The sequence below is a fragment of the Pelophylax lessonae genome (assembly GCF_965119305.1).
Source record: "Pelophylax lessonae genome assembly, chromosome: 10".
Classification (NCBI taxonomy): domain Eukaryota; kingdom Metazoa; phylum Chordata; class Amphibia; order Anura; family Ranidae; genus Pelophylax; species Pelophylax lessonae.
This window is the reverse complement of record NC_138777.1, coordinates 173,662,093-173,668,092: the sequence shown is the minus strand read 5'-3', so window position 1 is coordinate 173,668,092 and position 6,000 is coordinate 173,662,093. Positions and strand designations below refer to the sequence as shown.

At 42.7% G+C, this 6,000-nt stretch overlaps 1 protein-coding gene across 1 annotated transcript in view; it reads left to right on the top strand.

Annotated features, from left to right (window-relative positions):
- Window positions 1–2,075: 2,075 nt before the first annotated feature.
- LOC309565340 (phospholipase A and acyltransferase 4-like) overlaps window positions 2,076–6,000 on the top strand; it is a 51,027-nt gene continuing 47,102 nt past the window's right edge. Inside the window, exon 1 of the mRNA XM_082270255.1 lies at window positions 2,076–2,202. The gene's annotated coding sequence lies outside the window, so the exon portion shown is untranslated. The remainder of the gene's footprint in view (window positions 2,203–6,000) is intronic.

Genomic DNA, 6,000 nt, shown 5'->3' with positions numbered 1-6,000 from the left:
CAATCTTGGTGTGGTCAGATGCTTTAAGGGCAGAGGAGAGATCTAGTCTAATAAACCCAAATTTAAAAAAAAAAAAGAGTACCTGTCACTACAGATTGCTATCATAGGGGATATTTAAATTCCTTGTGATAACAATCAATAAAAATTATAAAAAAGAAATGAAAGGAAAGGTGTCAAAATACCATAAAAAAGCAAAATAAATAATAAAAAAAATAAAAATTCAAGTACCCCTGTCCCCCCGTGTTTGCGCGCAAAGCCGCACCCAAGGGTCTAGTGTCATATGTAAACAGCAATTGCAGCATGCATGTGAGGTATCACCACGAAGGTCAAAAACTGTGATAGGTAGTGAGGAGTGAAATCAACAATTTACACCCTTAGAAAGCCTAAAGGCCGTGATTGGTTTTCGGGGTCCTGTACGCAGCTAGACTGCCAAAAAGTCTCACAAATGGGGTATCCCTGTACTCGGGAGAAGCAGTAGAATGTATTTTGGGGTGTAATTACACATATACCCATGGCATGCGTGAGCAATATATCATTTCAATGAGTCCTTTGTGTAAAAAAAAAAAAATTTTTTTTTAGTCTACTTTCTAAAAAGGGTTCATTTGAGGGGAGGGGGGTTGTCTTGCCCTGCCATTTTAGCACTTAAAGAAATTAGATAGGCAGTCAAAAAGTAAAAGCTGCGTAAATTCTAGTAGATACACCATAAATTGTAGATGCTATAACTTTTCTGCAAAATTATAAAAATACACTTATTGAGATTTTTTTTGTCAAAGACATGTAGCTAAATACATTTTGGAGGAAAAAGGACATACACTTTGTTTGGGTACAGCACTGCATGACTGCGCAATTGTCAGTTAAAGTCACGCAGCTCCAAATTGCAAAAAATGTCCTGGTCATTAACCACTTAACGCAAACTGACGTAGACCTACGTCAGCTGACTTTAAGTGGTTGTACCGGGATGATGCCTCTAGCTAGAGGCATTATCCCGGTACCGTTTTTTAGAGCCGGCGGTCGGCTTTCCGGGGGTAACGACCGATGCTCGATCGTTACCCTGGCGAGTGAGAGGGGATGTCCCCCTCCCGCCGCCTTCCACAGCTCTGCCCGGGTCTCCCGTCCCACCAGGAGACCCGAGCAATGATAGGGTCTCCGATGACGTAACCCGGAGGCAGCATCCATGACGTCACATCCGGGTTACTCGGCTGCTAAAGGCGGCAGTTTCAAAAAGTGAGTGTATTCAAAAATGCAGTTTTCGGCGTTTTGAATACATGGAAGTGCAGTGGAGGGGTCGAGGGTCTTTTAGACCCTCGATCCCTCCATAAAGAGTACCTGTCACTGCATATTACTGTCACAAGGGATGTTTACATTGCTTGTGACAGCAATAAAAGTGATCAGATTTTAAAAAAGAAAAAAAAAGCAGTGAGCTCGCGCATGAAAGAAAACGTATACTGAAGTCGCACCACAAATGAAATCGCTGTTCAAACCACACATTTGAGGTATCGCTGCGATCGCCAGAGCGTGAACAATAATATAAAAAAGAGCTATACTCTACCTCTAAACTGGTAACCGTTAAAAAAATTTAAAGCAACGCCTATGGAGATTTTTATTGACCGTAGTTTGTCACCATTCCGCGGGTGTGCGCAATTTTAAACCGTAACATGTTGGGTATCTATTTACTCCGCGTGACATCATCTTTCACAATATACAAAAAAATGGGCTAACTTTACTGTTTAGTTTTTTTTTAATGCAGTGAAATGTGATTTTTTGTAATTTTTCCCAAAAAATGGCGTTTGAAAGACCGCTGCGCTAATACCATGTGACAAAAAATTTTGCAAATATATATCATGTTTTGGGTTCTAAGTCGTTTTCTAGCAAAAAATACTGATTTTAACTTGTAAACAAAAAGTGTCAAAAATAGGCTCTTAAAGTGGTTAAGGGGGCAAATCCTTTCAGTCCAGACGTGGTTAAACTGAACTTCTTTTCTTTTCCCAATCTTATTACTTTGTGGATTATGTGTCCAGAATCCTACGTAAATCTGGCACTTTGGCATTGTATATTTTTAGGTTGTCCCTATTTGACTTTGGAATGTAGACGAGTATTTGGCTTCTTAGAAATGAAGAATGGAAAATGAAAGCAAAAAGCAACTATAATACAGTACTTGACGTGTTTGATCTGCACATTGCTAGAGACTAAGCAGCTGAGCAGGTAAGATCTCCAACAACGGCTCCTTTTACGTTATTTTATTAGGATTTAACTGTGTTAGTTTTAGGTTAGCACATGCAAAGTGAAAAAAAGAGAACACTTTTAATTTCACTTACGGTAACTGGAAAAAAACATAGAAAATAAATAGGTATATACAGGTTTTATGGCTTTTGCTATAAGTAACTAAATTAATTCTGAGCACTGACAGAGAATATAAGTGTTTTGGGTTAAATTTGTTTCTTCTGGGTCTACCTTTTGAAGTACTGTAGTATAGATACAAATCTTTGGACTAACAAGAAAGCCTGCTCAGACCCTTTTTACCCTAGGAGTCGCAGGTGAAATATATTTTCTGTGGGAAGGATCAGGAAACAGGTGCAGACTCATCTAAAATGGTTTGGAAATGTAATTAAGGCCCCTTTCACACAGGCGGACAGTTCAGATCCGCCTGTCCGTTTTTTTTGGTGGATCTGAACGGTCCCCCCATGCATCCCTATGGGGCATCGGATGTCAGCGGAGACATGTCCGCTGACATCCGATCCGTCAAATCTGGACGGATGGAAACCCTATTTTCCATCCGTCCAGCGGATCGGATGAGAACGGACCGACGGTCCATTCCCATCCGATTCCCCCATAGAGATGTATGGGACTCTGACAGCTGTGTCTCCGCACACAGTGCGGAGACACAGCTGTCATTCTCCTGCTTAGCAGGGGATCGGCGGATCGATCCCCCGCTTAGAAAAACTGAGTCCTTCCAACGGACATACTGTGTGAAAGAGCTCTAAAAAGCAAACGAACATAGTAATTTATATGTAAGGACTCGTTTACACTAACGTTGTCTTCTCAAGAACGATTCATGGTGGATCACTTTTAATAGGGTGTTTGACAGGCACCTGGGAGGCATTTTCCTTCTCACCACCTGTTTAAACCCCTAAAAGCCTGCACCACTGTGGTGCAACAGCATGCATTCCACGCAGTTGCAGGGTAATTATGACATGGACCAATTCACTTGAATGTGTTGCGTGTAGAAATATGATATCCATGTTTTTTCCTATTCCTGGTTATAATCTTTTTCCTGGCCCTACCTCACGTCAGCACACAATGGGTTATTACCTCCTCTGGGGCCCACAGGACCACCTCTTCCTAGCTAAATAAAAGACAGCCCCTCGCCCACTGAACTGGTCTTTATTTTTTTGGTCATGTTCCAGGCCACCTGTGGATTGCAGTTGGTAAGTACTTTGTTTGCTGCAAGGATATCCCTACCCCCTCCATGTTCAGCCTCTCATGGAGTTGGAAGACCCTGAATGTTGGATGGTAAACCCTCCTTAAACTGGGTGCCCTGTGTGCTGGGCTGCGGGCAATTTTGCTTAAACAGCACGAATATTCTACAGGTGTGGTGTTCGTAAGCTCTGCAGTGTCACTGTCTTGTATAGGCAGCATGACGCACTGCTCTCCTGGCTTTGTCTTTGGTATGAGAGGTGGTGGATGATGTCACAGGGGGCGGGTAGACTCCACGGCGTGGGGTAGTGATCGTCAGCCACCAAGCAGCAGCCTAAACAGTCAGCAGAGGAACTGGTTTCTCTCCTCTCTCTGCAGTCCTGCCAGTTTTCTCTTGTGAGGTAAAGCCTTGCTGCTGTTTGCTCTCCTGTGCTGTGCTGTACTCCTGGGGGGGTTAGACAGTCTGACTGTTTTTTGCCTCAGATTCTGTGTCTCCTGTCAGCCTCTGGAAGGGCTGCCTGGCCTCACCTGCTGCTGCTTCTGAAGTAAGTAGATGAAAGCAGATGGGTCTAAAAGGGACAGAGTACCTGTTTTTACTTGGTGAGCGAATTATGACTTTTTTTTTTTTTTTTTCCATATTTATTTTTTGTATGAGCTCACCACACCTGTCAGTGGCACAGAAGACTAGCAAAGGTAGGAGGGGGCAGCGTGGGACAATTTTTTTTTTTTTTTTTAAAGCGTGTTCAAGGAATGCAAAGTATGGTGTTTTGCATTTTTTTTTAGGCGCAGAGGCCCTAAACGCAAACACTCCATAAAACATAAGACCCACCACTGGTCATCTCCCGACCAGGACAATTTGCGTTCATCAGATTCTAGCACAGGGCGGCTTTCATGCTCCTCAAGCAGCTCATGTTTAACCACTTAAGCCCCGGAAGATTTTACCCCCTTCCTGACCAGGGGGTTTTTTGCGATTTTTTTTTTTTTTTTTTTTTTTTTTTTTTACTGCGTGAGTTTAACGGACAATTGCGCGGTCGTGCGATGCTGTACCTAAACGAATTTGACGTCCTTTTTTTCCCACAAACAGAGCTTTCTTTTGGTGGTATTTGATCACCTGTGCGATTTTTTCTTTTTGCGCAGTAAACAAAAAATAACGTAAATTACAATATTTTTCACATTTTTTTTATATGAAATTCCCCCCCAAAAAAATGTAAAAATCAAAATTTTTTAACATTTTTGGCCAATTTGTTTTCTGCTACATATGTTTTGTAAAAAAAATTGCAAAAAGCGTATTTTGATTGGTTTGCGCAAAAGTTATTTGTGTTTACTAACTAAGGGAAAGATTTCTGTCATTTTTGGTGTTTTTTTTTTAACGCGTAATGGCGGTGATCTGCTTTTTTTTTTTTTTTTTTTTTGCGGTACTGCGACAATGCGGCGGACAGATCGGATCCTTGACTGACATTTTTGACACTTTTTGGGTTACCAGTGACATTACTGCAGTAATCAGTGCTATACATATGCACTGTTACTGCAAAATGACACTGGCAGGGAAGGGGTTAAGTGTGTCCATAGGGGCGTGCTTTTTACTGTGATTGGCTGTGGCTACTAGTGTAGGAACAGTGATCAACGGTCCTACATAGTTGAACCGTATGATCACTGTTTCTACACAGGGGAGAATGACAGGCGGCTTGTTTACATCAGCCGCCTGACTTTCTTCCTCTGCACCGACGATCGGCGAGTGACCGGCGGACATCGGGTCCGCCGGTCACACGCACTGACTTCCCTGTGAACGAGCCGCGGCAGGCGCTCGCCCGCTATTGGCTCAAAAGGAAGTGACAGGCAAGTGACATAGATCTACATCACTCTGCCTGGCCGGGGCTGACCGCCTCAGTAAATAGTTGTGCGGCGGTCGGCAACCGGTTAAATCAACGCAATAGAAAATGCCTTGCCCAGCCCTGGATGCATGTTGGACCTGCATGCAGTCTGCAGTGACAGGAAATTCATTTGCATGGATTGCCTCAAATGACAATGGATAAGGAAGCGGATGCACAAATTTCAAAGCCTAGAGGCTGTAGCGGAAAGTATGCAGCAAATATCCATGCCACATTAAAGACGCAGGCCCAATGTTACGGAAAGCACACAGATATTTCCAAGTGTGAAAAAGGAAGGTCCTTCTTTTTTACATAATGCTAGTTAAAAGTTCATTGATGAAGAATGGGAGAGATCTGATAAGAAGACCAAATAACAGTAAAGGTCTCCAAGCTTTATCCAATGAAGCTAGCTGATGCATGTTTAAGCAACGAACTTCCAGCAGTGGATGGGGCCTGCCAGCATCTGGTGCGCAAGTGTTTTTGCCTTTCAATACCTTTAGGGATCCTATGTTTTGAAAAGTGGACTAGGTTCACACCAGATGCAGTCCAATGCGTTTTTATTCCTAGTCAAAGATGCATGAACAGTGTTTACCATGCATTCCAATGGTCTACGCCCCACCAGTGCAGTGTGTTCCAGTACAGTCAACTAAAGGAGAACATATTGCATTTTTTCTGTATAGAACGCATCTAACATGGCAAAATGCAATAAAAAAGCACC